Below are 16,292 nucleotides of genomic sequence, written 5' to 3' on the forward strand. Positions count from 1 at the left end.
TATGTTTGTGTACATTTTTTCAATTGATTTGCCATGCAAATTGTGTTTAGCACAGATTTTTGTGGGTGCTTATAACTTGATTTACATCATTTCTCTAACAATTTGGCCAGTAAAATGGCATGTTCAATGTGTGCAAATAAACAGCGCAATCTGCAGGAGCAATTCCTTGTTAGTGAATTCTCTCCTAAGTGCTTAACGGATTGATTTACAGTCAAATATCCTGATCTTTGAAATGAGCAATGGATCTAGTGATAGAGATTTGAATCAACAGGAAATTTGAATTTGGCTTGATTATTTTTGACACATAAAACCAATTATTTGGCATGAGCCCTTATACTTGAGTTTGACTTGCAGTTTGGAAAGCCACAACTTGGTTACAGCTCTGTGTTATTGTAAGTGTGCCCCTAGCAGCTCGGCTAAGCAGATGAGTCATAATTAGAATTAAGCCTAAATTGGCTTTCATTCCCCCTATACTCAGAGCCACATGGTGCAAAACAAGCCCAAAATGTCAAGACTCATGAATGTGAGAACATTTACATAAATCTGCATAAATTTGAACATCATCACACTGCCACACATTCCCTTCCTGTGGCACTACAGTAAACATCACTGTGTGTTAATCTCAGTTCCACTGAATGGTTTTCCCAATGATGATGTGAGATCTTAAAGTTATGTTTTCAATTTATCTTTATGTTGTTGTATTTCCCTGGTAGTTCACTTATAATGTTAGTCATAGGTTTGTGCACAATCAGTCATACTCAGACGGAGCAACAATCCTAACTAGTCTGTGAGCTTGCGGTCATATATTTGGCACCCACTTGTTCCGTTGCAAAGCTGGATTTATATTGTAATGGGTTCACAAAACAATCCATGCTGAAATGTGCTATTCAAATTGTTAATGTCAGGCTTGTTCATGTTGCTCATTTCTAACGTTGGGATCTTTTTAAAGGCCACAGGTTCTTGCAGGCTAGGAGCATCTAAAGGTTTGGCCAAATTTCAAACATTTGCACCCTTATTGCTAGTTCTGTCATGACAACTCTCGGAGAGCTTAGCTTGGTAATATAAATTGGCAATTTTAATGTGTTTGGTCTTGGTGGAATAGATTTGCTATACACTGCTGCTGCTGCTATGACAGAGCAAGGACCGGGACCTGCTACTGCCAATACATCCACAGACATGCTGCTGTGAGCATGTAGGAAATACTGCTGCTGCACATATAACATGTATAACATGCACGAAATAACCCTGTAGCAGATCTATACAGGTGGAGCTGGGGAAGGTGGAGGGTTTCTGAAGTGCGCTGCAACTGCTACCACAAGCACTAGCCAAGTATTTGAATGTTGAGAAGCGAGCTCATTGGCTGCTGATGCAAAAATAATCCAATCAGCAGAATGATGATGTAATTAGAATGCGCCATCTAGAGTTTCATGACAGAACTTTGTATTTAAATACCAGTTTTCTTATTTCTCCAACGTCTGTATATTATCCATGTGCTATTCAAATGGTTAATGTCAGGCTTGTTCAGGTTGCTCATTTCTAAAATTGGAAATTTTGCCCAGTATTGAATAGGACTTTTTGATGTGTTCAATAAATGTGGGTGATCAGGTGTTAATGTTTTATCTTTCTGTCATCTGAATATCAAGTCACAACAATCTGTTTTTTGCTGCTCCTGTTTTAACAAATTTGCAATAAAAGTGTAATTGTTGAGTTCTGAGTGTTACAATATGTTTATTTTGCTCGTTTCTTCCATTTGGAAATCATCTGTGGTCTCTGCGTGGCAATATTTCTTTTGATTCAGCATGACTTACATTATTTTAAATCACACTGGTCATCCAGTTAGTGCTACATTACAGAGCCAGTCTCACTTGCAGAGATTGTAGATGAATCTTTGGCTCCAGGATTGCATCTGAAGGATAACATAGAAACTAAATTATTTATATAGTATTAATATTTTGATTTAGCTTTTGTTTTATATTTTCAGTGTTCTTTTTTTTCTTTTTTGTTTAATTTTGTAATTAATTAATTAATTAACTTTTTTAATATTTGTATTTTGCTATAATTTAATTTAATTTAATTTAATTTAATTTAATTTAATTCTAGCTTTAGTAGTTTTAGTACTTCAGTGTATTTTATTTCTTTCAGTTTCCAATGCAGCATTTCTAATTTTCAGTTAAGTTTGTCATCTAAAATTTATATATATTTTATTTTTTTTCAGGTTTATTTCAATTTATCCATTTCAATCCCAAAACTCAGGCTATTGGTTGAGCTACTGTTGCTGTGTGGGGTAGGTTGGGATGCTCATGGAAGATGCATGTTTAATTGCATTACAGAACCACATTGTTTACATTTCTGGGGAATCATCTTACAAATAGCTTACTTGTTGTTTCTCTGCATATTAAGCTGGGATGGGAAAAGACATTTAACATCAAGAAAATTACACACTTCAGTTTTAGGTTATAATGCCTGTTTGTGAGGATATATTAGTTCAGTTTTGACTGGTTCTTATTGCTCATTTAAGCAGGTTTCTTGTCATGAGCTAAATACATTATGCTCTTTTTATATCAGTTTCTGGTTTATTATTTTAATATTTTATTATTTATGTTCTTCAGCTGGTTTGGAAAAGGCAGTACAGGGATACTCAACCCAAAAAAATGTATAATAATAATAATACTTTACTCAACCTCATGCTCACATTCTAAACCTGTATTACTTTTTTCTTTTGCAGAACATAATATAAGATATTTTGAATAACACTGGCAACCAAACAGCATCGGAATCCATTGACTTCCATTTTATGGACAAAAAAGAAACACTCAAAATATCTTTGTTTGCATTTCAGCAGTTTTGGGACAACATGAGTGTGAGTAAATGATGACAGATATTTCATTTTTGGGTTGAGTATACCTGCAACATCCTCATAATGAGATATATTTTCAAGTGAAACAATATATTCTGGACAGCAGGGAGGGTTAAAAAATAAGAGGACTTGGTGACGCCAACCAGAAAAAAAAAAGGCAGACTGAAATATTACATTTTCATTTAAGATTATGAAGACGTTTTTCCCCCTTTGTACACTAATGAATCATACAAAACAAGATGTGTATGAAAGCAAAATAATTTCATGTTGACTTTAGGGATGGATCTCTGTGGCTGATTTATTTAACTCTGTCTAGCAAATGCAGATTTAATTGATTTAAATAGTCACTCACTGCTTTAGTTTTCTCTCGTGATTCTCAAATTTGAGGTCTGTTGTGTATGTGCGGGCCATTCCTTCTGACAGATGTGTTCCCCTACTTTTAAAATGGCTGCTACATCCCTATGTGTATGTGTTCTAGTGCTCAGTATGGAAGTTTTTTTTTTTTTGGTAGCTACTCTGCAGGCTGAGCTGGCAGGTGCTACCTATGCACACAGACTTTCCCATAAATCCTTGTTTTGCTCTGTCACATTCTCAAGCACGCAAGCATGCACACTGCTGTCCGCATCCTGCTGGAAATGAGAAAGAGTCTTTCTGGTGTGTTAGTGCTGCAGAGACAGTGACGGGTTTATTAAGAACACTTGAGTGATCAGAAGCAGTAATCACACACAGCCTTTCACCCCCTCACACTCCCAGTTACTCTCCCTTACACTGAAGTATGCTTAAATGTGCTCCCTTGAGTATGCACTACACAATGACAGCTGCTTCAAAGGTTCAAGGGTGCTCACTGCGTCCCGGAGCCACTGTCGACAGGCTCAGATATTCAAACAGTTAAAAATTCACTTCTTTCTTTTTTCTGTGGTCTGATGATATTCTCTCCGCGTCTTTTTGTTCCTACTTTTCCTTTGAGAAAATTATATAGACTCAATTTCGGAGCTATATTGCATTTGTGACCTTTAAGCAAAGAAACAAAACAAAGAACGAAAGAGAAAAAAAGGAATACAGTTAATATTTATTCGTTTATTCAACATGTATGGAGCTCAACACAGAGCAGTGCTTCATATAAAAAGATGAAATAGAATGTGTGGGTGAGTTTGTGTGTGTGTGTGTGTGTGTGTGTGTGTGTGTGTGTGTGTTTGAGAAAGGCAGAAACTTTGTTTACAGAGTTTTTTACATATAGATATGCATTCTTCACCCATAGACCCGCATCTACAAAGAGTACATATATATACAGTGGGTTCAAAAATCAATATACTGTAGAAAATCTGGGATTCAGACAGTTTTAGGATTGTGAAGAAATGACAGTAACACTAAGGTTTCATTTGTTAAATACATTAGTTAACATGAACTAACAATGAATAATACTTCTACAGAATTTATTCATCTCAGCTAATATTAATCTCAACATTTACTAGTTCATTTTTAAGATCAAAAGTTTTATGCAAGCATTAAATAATGCTCTGTGAACTAACATGAATATAGACATTTATTTATAACATTAACAAAGGTTAATAAATTATGTTAAAATATTTGTACTGTATTTACTTATAGTTCATGTCAGTTAATGCATTAACTAATGTTAACAAGTGAGAATTTATCATAAAATGCTACTGAAGAATAATTTTTAAGAATAAAATGAGTTTTTATAAATTATCGTGTTTCTCCCTCGATTATAGTATCATTGTTTTGCCAGTAATTAATTTAGTAATGAGAGAAATGTTAGAGAAATTCCACTCCCCATGGTTTTACAGGAATATCCCCTTTGATGTTGCTTTTTTATGTTATGACTTTAATGTCATAATGCAACTTTTTATCGTAATTACAACTGCTGAAAATATTCTAAAAATATTTTTGCTTTAATGTGGTAATGTTGCCATGTTTCTCTTAAAGGGATGTCTTTGCAGACCCTGCATAGACAGCAGCACAACTGAAATGTTTTCAGGTCCAGAAACGTAGCAAGGACATATGTAAAATAGTCCATGTGACGTCAGCGATTCAACTGTAATTTTACGAAACTATGAGAATACTTTTTGTGTGCACAGAAAAAAAACAAAAAAAAAACAACTTTAGTCAACAATTCTTCTCCTCCTCATCCCGTCTGCTGTGGCGCGCCACCATTGTGGAAAGAGTATCACGACTAGAGGTGTGCGATATTGACAAAAAATTATATCTCGATATTTTCTGGGATTTTATCGATCGCGATAATTAGACGATATTTTGCTGAGTGTGTTATTGTGCTGGTACCTTAAGGGCTGCCGTGGACAGCTGACTCCTAAAGTTTGTGATATTCTTCATATTCGCCAGCGCAAACTGTCTTTTGGCGTTAAAATTGTACTGTCAGGTTTTACTAAAGACACGCAGTGACGAATTAGTGCTGAAAAGACGTGGAAACAGTTATTTTTGCACCTGACCTTATTGAATATGCATTTGTAGAAGTTTGCTTTTCAGACGCAAAAGTTATGGGAGGAGAGTATTAAAATGAATCACGCAACGCGTTTTACTAACGTTTGCGCTCGTCAAATTACTGGCATTTGCGCCATTATTTGATGCCCAAAAAAAGCACGTCTTAAACTATTTTGCGCTTGAAATGGCTTTTATTGTTGCTAGGAGGAGGCAACGCAGAGAACAGAGAGTGCGTGGTTGAAGGGAGAGGATTTTTTCCACAGGTATGAATTTATTTTGAATACCAGAAGAACACATTATCCGAACATATCGTTTTCCAAGCCATCTTATTTTTAATTTGCTTCAGGAAATAAAAGACGACTTTGAACCCTCAACTAGGAATCACGCAATACCCGGTCTATCAAAACTTCTAGCAAACCTTAATTTTTTGGCCTCCGGTTCTTTTCAACGTACTGTGGCCTATTTCTTTATTCTTTATTTGCGACTACGCTAATTTGCGCTGCGCTTGGTATATTGCAATATTATCCAGATGTAGTTTATAAAAATGTGATTCTCACCTTTTTGCTCAAAATTATGCACTTTTATGAAACCTACCTATATTCAAGTGTTGATAAAAATGCTTTAAGCTAGAATAAAACAGATTTTTTTTTGTTTAAAAGTAGAGGCTCTGATCTTTATTTTGATGTATTGCATATTCAAATATTCATACAGAAAAATATACTGGAGGCCATCAAATGTTAGTGAAAATCATCAAAATAGCTGGCAGTGGCTGGCAACTTTTTTCAAAAATGCTGGCAGGGAAAGAGTTAATTTGCGCATTGTTAGTAAATCACCCGTAATTCCCCTCCCATTGGTGCTGTTTTGGAATTGCACTCGCGCGCTAATTTGCCCTGTTTAGTAAAACTGGCCCTTAGGCTGTTACCAAGCAAATTAAATCAGTATCAACAAAATTCATCTTTGCAATGCAGAGGAAACACAGTAGCTGCATCTGAAGTGGCATTTAGATGTATTTGCACACTGTTTAATGCAGGACATGAATGAAGAACCAATTACAAATGCATAAATAATGTTTTGATATAAAACATTGAATACTGATACTTAAAATTATTTAAATAATAAAAAATACACTTTAAATGTGAAATTAAAACCGCCAGTAGGTAGCAGCAATTCACTGTAAATAAGTGAGTCATTGCTATTGAACCGAATCATTTAAACGGTTGATTCATTCAGGAACGAAACAATGTCATGTTGCTCAGAGACGCAAAAAGCGTTGTGGCTGTGTTTTGAATGATTTTTGTTGTCGAAATAGCGCAAAAACAGGAAATATGGTGACTAAAACGTAAGTCTTTAAACTAACTTCTTGTTTATTGAACTGTTGTCAAAAAAAAATCTATATCACATTTGTAATCATGGTATTTTTTGAAGAAAAAACGGCACTCTTCGTGTGATTCTGATTAACTATATGAAGTGGTATAAATATATACAATATTTTATGCCACCATGTCTTGAATTTGTGATCATCATTCTAAATGTATTTTAATAAACTGAATCATGCAGTGAAAGAACACACTCTAAATGCGCACGTGCACTAGACTTCACGTAATATATGCATGCACTTTGTAGGGGTGTTTTGAATGGTTTTTGCAAAATACTCGATAATGTCAAATTGCACATCGCTAAAACAACAATTACAATATTATCGCAGACGATATATATCGCACACCCCTAGTCACGACACATACGCTTGCTTCCGCTTCATGTAAACGACGCATGTGCGTGTTAACGTAAGCAGCAGCGCCATGCGCATGCGTCGTTTACATGAAGCGGAAGTCGTTATTTTTATTTTCTTTGTGCACAAAAAGTATTCTCGTAGCTTCGTAAAATTAAGGTTGATTCGCTGATGTCACATGGACTATTTTACCGATGTCCTTGCTACGTTTCTGGGCCTGCAACATTGATGTCTATGCAAGGTCTGGGAGCTCTCAGATTTCATCAAAAATATCTTAATTTGTGTTCCGAAGATGAACGAAGGCCTTACGGGTTTGGAACAACATGAGGGTGAACTATCCCTTTAAATTCTTTTTATTCTAAAGTTGCAATAAAATGGCATGTTATGACATGTCATCATTCTGTCATCATTTACTCACGCTCATGTTGTCCCAAAACTGCTGAAAAGCAAACAAAGATATTTTGAGAAATGAATGAATCGCAAACATTTAAGATCAAGATAAGTACATTTGTGGCTCTTTTGTAATTTGTACAGATGGTCAGATGTCCCTGCTTCCACTGAAGCACATGATGCTCTTTGGATCATTCTCATGCTAGAGAACATGATCATCAGGTTTTACACAAACTTGTGGAATGTATGCAGCTTCAGTGCTGCTGCATGAAAGCAAACTGTTATAATGTGTACCAAAAAAATCTGTATTAAATTACAAAAATGCAAAATAGAAGCACTTCACTAGTGGTGTCAGAGATGAACCCCATTGTATCCACACACATGTAGATGAGCCTGTTCCTCTGTCATCTTTTATTAAAGACGGCTCTTCTGTTTCAAGCACAGCTGTGCTCTGTCTATTTGTGTGTTAGCGTACTTTTTGAAAGCAGTGAACTCTGCACAGAAAGAATCACTGCCAAGCCTTCATTACATGCACACACACGTACAATACAGTAACACATCCCGGGGGTTTCCATACATGTTTGCACTCATGTATGAGATCACACAAATCTCTGTGATAAAAGAGTCGTCTATTTCACATGTGTAATCCACCTCCAATAACTCCATCACACACATCAGATATCAGACCAGATGAAAGCCAGAGAGTAAATGCTAAGATACAGTCAGTGGTATGGAAAGAGCCATAGCAGTGGAATGGAGGAGAGTGCTTTGAGTGCACGCACACACACGCACACAAACATGCTTTTTATCATTCACTCACTCCACTGGCCACTAAATGGGGATGTAAACCTGTTGCATGTTTGTGTGTGTGCACGTCTGATTTTCAAAGTGCATTTTATGCTTTTAAGGCTTGTGTGTATGTGTGAACTACGTACACACAAGCTTTTGAAGTGTATTATTTCCTCTAAATGCTCGGGTGGCTGCCGTGTGTGTGCTTATGTGTTTTCTCATACTTAGTGGCATTTTCTTCAATGGGTCTTTAATGGCTGTGTTGCCATGGCCCACCCCCTGTCTGCACGCTCAGAGCAAAGGATCTTTTGTGCGACCGCTGAGAAAACAAGCCATCAGAAGACATTTGCACACACATACACACGCACACAGCCTAAAGACTAAATCAGGGCTCTCCATTATCCAGCAGTACAATGATTATGCATTTAACTATTATAATTGCAGAACTCCGAAGCATCTGTACATCAGCGACATCTCGGTGGATTGTAGTTACAATTCATTAAAGCGCGTCTCACATTTTCTGCGATTTCAATTTCCCGATCAATGGCAGAATCCTGTCAAAATATAAAATCAATCGCCGTCGTAAAAAGTACAGCCAAATGGGTTTGTAAATCACACCCATACCCTGCGACGCTCAAATTGCGGACATGTTGCCATCTTGAGTGCTCTTTTTTTTTTTAGGTAGTTATTTCCTTTTTTCCTCACAAGTTTATGGAGAGACTTTAAATTTATAGTGGCTCATTATTTCGGAGGAAATTGCCTGCTATAAAAGTTCTTGTCTTTGTATACTCCGGCATGAATCAGGAAGAAAGCCTGAGAGAGGGAGAGATATTTTAATACTGTGTAGACGGAGTGTTTGTAATGACATTCACAAGTTGTGTTCAGACAGGATCTTGAGGGAAAAGAAAATATTTAGAGAGTAGCGTCTTGTGCTTCTCTTGAAATAGGCCATCTTCAGATACCGATTTAGAAAAACACACGCTTTCGCACCAATTCGCTAGCTGACGAACGAACGCCAAATACCATTAAAGCTGATACACAGGCTGGCATTTCATTACACGAGGGCTTACTTGTGCGTATGCCTTTGATTTAGTTTAATATAATAACACACTAGATAAAACAGCCACAAGCACTGTGATCTATGGCTGCCTGCATCTGAACAGCAGCATGCATTTGTCTCAATGATGCCTCCTCTTATTTAGAGTGGAACTCCAGTGGGCATTTTCCCAGTCGTATGGAATGACCGAACCAGGATGCCATCGCTACAATACGTGCCAGGCCTGTGCCAGCAGTTGCCTTCTGCAAATGTAATGCTTACTTTTACTAGGTGGCTTTTTCATCATCTTTCAGATAGCTTTAGGTCGGGTGCCAGACTTTTGGTACTGTGAATAGAGTTCTGCTTCACGGCTGCCGAAAGCCAAAATGTCAAACTCTTCAGTAGAAAGGGCATTTAATAGATGCTGTCTTAGAATTTCTGCTTGTCGTCTGAAAACTGTACGCAAAGTGACGCTGAGTTTAGACGAGCTAGTTTTTGAAGATGTGTTACAAAAACTTGCTTGAAAAGGTTTCTAATCAATATGCTCTTCAACTAATTTAGGAACAGAAAATGCTACCATTAAATGACCGTTAAAAGATATCAATACTTTTATTCAGCAAGGACACATTAAATTGATCAGACATTTACTATGTTACAAAACATTTGTATTATAAATAAATGCTGTTCTTTTGAACTTTCTTTTCATCAAAGAATCCTGAAAAAAATGAACTCTGTTTCCTAAAAATAAAATATTAAGTAAGCACGACTGTTCAACATTGATAATAATGAGAAATGTTTCTTGAGAACCAAATCAACATATTAGAGTGATTTCTGAAGGATCATTTGAAACTGAAGACTGGAGTAATGGCTGCTGAAAATTCAGCTTTGCTATCACAGAAATGAATACATTTTCAAATATTTTAATATAAAAAACTGTTATTTTATATGCCAGGTTTCTTAAATACATAGTTAAATGCAAATTTATAGTAAACATATAAAGTATAAAATAAATATATATTATATTTATATTAAATATTCAGAATCAGCCTAAAAAATGTAGAAATTCTAATGTCAGCAGATAAGGTCACTTGTCATTAATCCCTAAAATGAATAAAATCTTGAAAAGTCATGATTTTTTTTTCTATGCTCGGCACTAAATTTTTCATTAGCTTGAAATTGCTCTGTGTGAATGCAAACTCTATAAAAAGATTTTGAAAAATCCTTATCCAGTAACCACAAATGACTGGAAAATGTCATGGAAATGTCATGAAAATACACTGGTCAAAAAGTGTAGGAGCCCTGTTTTCAGCACAGATTTTTGGACTCTTATTGATGGCTGAAATAATTCTCAACTAATAAAAATGTTTAATAAGCAAACAAGATGTATAGAACTGTATGTTGTGTGTGTCGGGCAAACTCTAGCAAGCCCGTGTATAAAAGTTTACTGTACTTTTGCTAATACCCAATATGTTCTCTCTCTCAGCCTCATCCAATCTCCCTTTCTTTTCCCTCCATCTCACACCTTGTCTACTTGCTTGTTCTCTAACTGAATAAATTTGCAGTGCTCATATAACTCTGGGCCACCGTGTGTCTTGTCAGCTCTCAGCAGGGGAACATCTATAATATTACACCCCAGTGCAGCACTCCCCAGCTAAACCATGTCACAGCGCCGCTCTATCTAATAAACAGATGTCTTTATTGATCTGAAGTGCCATATCCCTCTCTTTCCCCATGCACTCAGCTGAAAAAACTTTGTTAGGAGGCAGCGATAAGTGTCACACAAGCTTGGGTTTTTATATCTCAGTTACCACTGGAGACTAGAGGGTGTCCCACCACGGTATATTGAAAGGTTTTGCGGGGTCAGAGGAGATGACGAGCTAAGAACTTAATAACGCTGAGTGCGGTTATGACTGAGAGCCGGGTGTATTATTGATAGTTTTCACGTGACGTCACATCATTATAGGAACGCCCACCTGGAGGGCAAAACGAAGCTTTGCTCCACTGACCGACAGTTATTTTTACGCAGATTGCATTAAGTAGTAATTTAGTTGAACTATTAAGCGGATTGTGTTCATATTCCGGCCTCATCTGCTTGCCTATGTAAACTATGCATCATTAATATGGTGATTACTGAATTTGATCTTTTAATATTACTGTTTTAAATATATTAAGGCACTTTAAGTGTTTTTACAACGTTTTGTCGCACTGTTTAATGATTGAAATATTGCCGCGGGTGCTTAATATGGATTGCAAATGGCCAAAACTTGCATTTTGTTCACACATACCTTTGTTTTATTCTTGGTGATAGGAGAGGTGATCTAAATATTTGCGTCTGGGAAACAGATGGAAAATTGACAGGCTTGTGCTGCAGTTCCATGGATGTTTTGCCCTCCAAGTCTTCGAGCCGGTCACGTGACTGAAAGCTATGAATTGAGAGGGTGTGTTTGTGTGTGGGAGAGAGGTAACTGTTTGGAGAGGTGTTAATAGAACAGCAGGCTAGTGATGTTAAATTGTGTTTCATGAACTACTGCATCTGAATGGGTCATGTTTCTATACATTTACAGACTATATATCATCTAAAAATGGACACTTGCACCATAAAATGTGTGTGTGTGTGTGTGTGTGTGTGTGTGTGTGTGTGTGACAGACAGACAGACAGACAGACAGATAGATAGATAGAAGAGTGCACATAACTCTGAAGTAATGAATTTAGGTAAATGGGTGTGATAGATAGATAGAGAAAATTCATCAATTTTGCATTTGCATTTGAATTTGAATTTTGAATTTGCACAAGCTTTGTGTATAAATAGCATCAAACAATGAAAAGGTCCATTTTTTAAAAATGCACTTAATTTACCAGAATGCATTACATCTGTTGAATGTCTTTGAAGTACTATTCAGCAAAGTCCTTTTTCACTTATTTCAATTCAGCAATTCATAAAAAAAACAATATTCATACTACACTCATGAATTGAAACCCAGTTTTTCAATTCTGAATGTGTGTATATGGTATGGGTGGGAAATCTGCAGTCTGCAGGAGAGCTGTGAGGTGTTCGTCCACGTCCGTCATGATCATTTTAGAACCCTCGAGCACCCCTAACAAATTTAAATCTGACCTTGGACGGCACATCTTATCATCAGTTTAATGAAGCATCTGCAGTCCATGTGCACTCATGATTGAATGGGGAACATGATTCCTGGTCATTATGTTTAAATACTCTGACTCTTTAATGGTGCACATTTATTACTGATTTGGGAACTGTGTGAGGTCATTATTCACGACATTAGTGAAATCTTGTCTTTAGCACGACAGAGACTGAGCAGGGGCTGGTCATAATGTTTTGAACTCTGTTAATGGAACAAGTTGCTATCAAACAGCAGGGAGATCTACTGCACATGGTGTTGATGAAGTGAAACCCACATTTATCTAAATAAGGACTTGTCATTGATGCCTATTGTTCTTGAATTATTCACAAAAGATGTCTAACCCAAAAATGCAGCTTTTGGCATTTTTAGACGTGAGATCTGTATTGAGATCTTTTCTGAAACGCGGGCGCTTGCCAATTTCTGAGCAGCAGCAAAAGTGTGATCTCACTGATTTCTATGAAAAGTAATTGAGACATTACAGCATTTTTCTTCCCTATAGGAATGACATGAGATAAGCCATCTGAAAGGTATAGTGATTTGATTTACACTGTTAAAAAGAGCTGGTTTAAGTCAGACCTTAAACCAGGCTTGTTTATGCTGGTCTAACATATGTTATGGTAAATGGTAATTACACTTTTTGTCAGATGTTGCTAAATTCAGTGGATATTTATAGCAAGAAGTATTGCAAGGTCAGAAACACACACTAAGAGACAAACAGTTAAATTCTAGAACAATTAATGTTTGTCCTTATTACTGATCTGAGACAAAGGTATCACACATACAAATACGGCACAATTTATAACAATTAGACTCTGCGCTTATTACTGATCCGTGACCAAGGTGACACACACAACTCCATCAGTTGATTACTCCAGTTCATTTCAGTATCATTAGAAAGACAGAGGTCGTTACCAAGTTTAATTTGCCATGATGATGTTTTGGTCAGCAGTAGAAAGAACATTACCAGGGGCGGAATGTGTTCATTTAGATTTTCTAGGTTTATCAAAACTCTGTGCTTGCTTTGTATTCACATCATGTGCATGTGTTTACGTGTGTGTGTGTGTGTGTGTGTGTGTGTGTGTCAAACTCACCATGTGTTAACACTCCTCAGGCATGTGTGGGTGCTTCACTGTGGAGTCATAATTTGAAACAAGCTCCTATTCTATTTTGGAAAGATGGTTTTTAAAGAAACATTTTAAATATTCTATGACAATAAATGTCATTAGATGTTAATAAATTGCATTGTGACATCTCAAGTGAACTTAATCTGTTAGGATAGTGTGAGGGAATAATGTGAAAGCAGGGAACAAAATGGCTTTTCTTGAAGTTTTCTAAAAATTTATATAAATTATAATTAAAAATAAATCAGCACTATTCAATGTAAAGATCATTTTAATGGTATTTATCAAATTTTTTTATTTAAATATATTTTTTTATTAAAGATTAGATTTGATCAAAATCAATTGTAATGGATTTTTAGAAAATACATTTTAATGAATATCAAACCCAATACATAAATATTTAAATTTCTAGAAATTGTATAAAAAAAATAAATCAACACCATTGTATGTAAAAAATAATTTGAATGATTTTTATTGAAATGTATATTTGTTTACATTTTAAATTCAAAGATGCTTTTATTAAACTACATTTTTGAATAGATTAATTTAAATGAATAGGAAACCCAGTACTGTTCATATATTCATTCATTCATTCATTCATTGATCCATTCGTTCATTTGGACAATTTCGTTCATTAGAAATTGAATGAAATTAAAAATCAATACTATTGTATGTGAAAATACTTTTAATTTTTTTAATTGCATTTTTTAATTTTCTAAATATATTTATTTACATTTTTAGGTTTTTAAATTTTTTATATATTTTATAAGCTTTTAAAAATGAATGTTTTGCAGATTAATGTGTTTAGGGCACTTCATCAATGGGAACGTTTTTCACGAAATGCAGTGTCTGTGTTTTGTTGTTATTACATTTCCTTGCTTCTTTACTGCCAATAAACATGTTAAATCACATACACAGTTGGAGATGGAGTCTGTTAGTACACTTCACATCCACACGTTGCTTGGCTCAGAGATAGTGAGATGACACTGGCATGCCTCTCTCTGCATACATTTCCATAATCAAAGCTAATATGACTTCGCACAGTGTGTATTTTAAGTTTATATGGATGTGTGTGTGTATGGGTGCGCAGGGGTGGGGTGTGAGAATGCGTGGGCACTGGAATATTAATCAGATGATAAATTGAAAGCGTGTGTACAGGGTATACGTGTTGCGGTGAAGATGGAGGATATGAGATATGAGAACGCGTGTGTGTTTGTGTGTCGGCTCATCCTGTGCTGGTTAATAGACCATTTACTGTGAGCGTTTGATCCCAGCAGAAACTGAAGGGCCACAGCAGCAGCCAGGTCACAAGAATTATGAGACACCGTCGCACCAGGTGACAGTAAATCCTCCTCACTCCACACTGCATGAGTTTAGTATTTTTTTTCCTTTTAAGTGAAAATTACCTCACTGATATTAAAATATAAGTGAGATGACACCCCACACAGGACAAACACTCAGAGAATCTTAATAGCCCTCACAGAAACTAGTTCCACAATAAAGCGCTATTCAGACAGGATAAATTTTCCAAACAACATTTGAGTTCCAGTTATTAACACATGACGTCTGTGATGTACTGCTTTGGGCGTGATTGGAATCTCTAGAGGTTTTTACACTGCACTTAACCCTGGATTATAGTCGTTCTAAACTCAGGTACCCAGGTTGCAACCCAGGTAAAGGTAGCACTACTTTTTACTTAGGTTTATGAAACCCTGCACCGGTTCTGGATTTGCACTGCTTTTGCACATCCTTTGGACAGTTATGGAAACACTGCATGTTGTAGAAACAGTTGTTTCAAGGTTTGAGGGAAAAAATTTCAAATGGTGATGGAAAACACATGAATTGGAGTGAAAAAGGTTTTATTTTTACCTTTATAGTCAAAAAAAAAAAGTTGATTCCTTAGTAAGGTTAAATGCGATTTAAAGGCACAACATGTAAGATTTTTTTATTAAAATATCCAAAAACCACTAGAACAGTGTTATATGTTTTGCTGACTTGTGTACTTACATTATCCCAAATGTTTCGAAGAATGTTTAAATCCAGAGAAATAAGCAATTTTAACTAGTGACACGGACCGTGTCTATAGTGTCATTGTTTCCCCTGCCAATGACGTCATAACCCTTCGATTTCCGGTTTTGTTTTGTAGAAAACATGGAAACACCAAAGACGCTTTAATATGTTGTGTGTTTTAATAGACCGGTGACGAACGCACAGAGTAGCATTATAACAGAACTTTCAAATGTATCTAGTATGATAAAACAGTGCTGCTTTACCCCACATACGCACGACCGGAAGGAGCGGAAGCCGTCAACTGTGGCATAATAAAAGCTCTGCTGCTTTCGAGTCATGTGTCGTGCTCGTTCAGCGGCCTCGTTTCGCTTCAACGGCTTTCAGCCTCACCCTCATTCTACTATGTTAATAAATCATTAGCTCATCCATGAACATGATTTCTGCCCGAGTCCCGTCGGATTGCGACGGCTGTGAGGATGAAGACCACAACTCCCATGATTCCACACTCAGTCACGGCGTCATCTAACTACGCCTTTGTCTCTTTGTTTATTTTGAATACGCGCCCGCCAGCGGCGAAAATTACATATTGTGCCTTTAACACAGATGAACACGAGGCTGTAAGGGATGGACTCACAATCTTTACAATGGCATGCGCTGTATCACATAATTTTTGCCAACTTAAAAATGTTTTATAGAGTGTTTGTCTAAAGCTTTATCAGAAGGATGTTTTCGTCAGCATTGAATGCACTGAAC

The 16,292-nt window shown here is 36.3% G+C and overlaps 1 protein-coding gene across 1 annotated transcript in view; it reads left to right on the forward strand.

Moving 5' to 3' along the window:
- LOC107750775 (neuroligin-2-like) overlaps positions 1-16,292 on the forward strand; it is a 166,232-nt gene that overhangs the window by 27,938 nt on the left and 122,002 nt on the right. The gene's annotated exons all lie outside the window — the stretch shown is intronic.

This window comes from Sinocyclocheilus rhinocerous, unplaced genomic scaffold (assembly GCF_001515625.1).
Source record: "Sinocyclocheilus rhinocerous isolate Xijiao unplaced genomic scaffold, SAMN03320098_v1.1 scaffold1564, whole genome shotgun sequence".
In the NCBI taxonomy this organism is placed as follows: Eukaryota; Metazoa; Chordata; class Actinopteri; order Cypriniformes; family Cyprinidae; genus Sinocyclocheilus; species Sinocyclocheilus rhinocerous.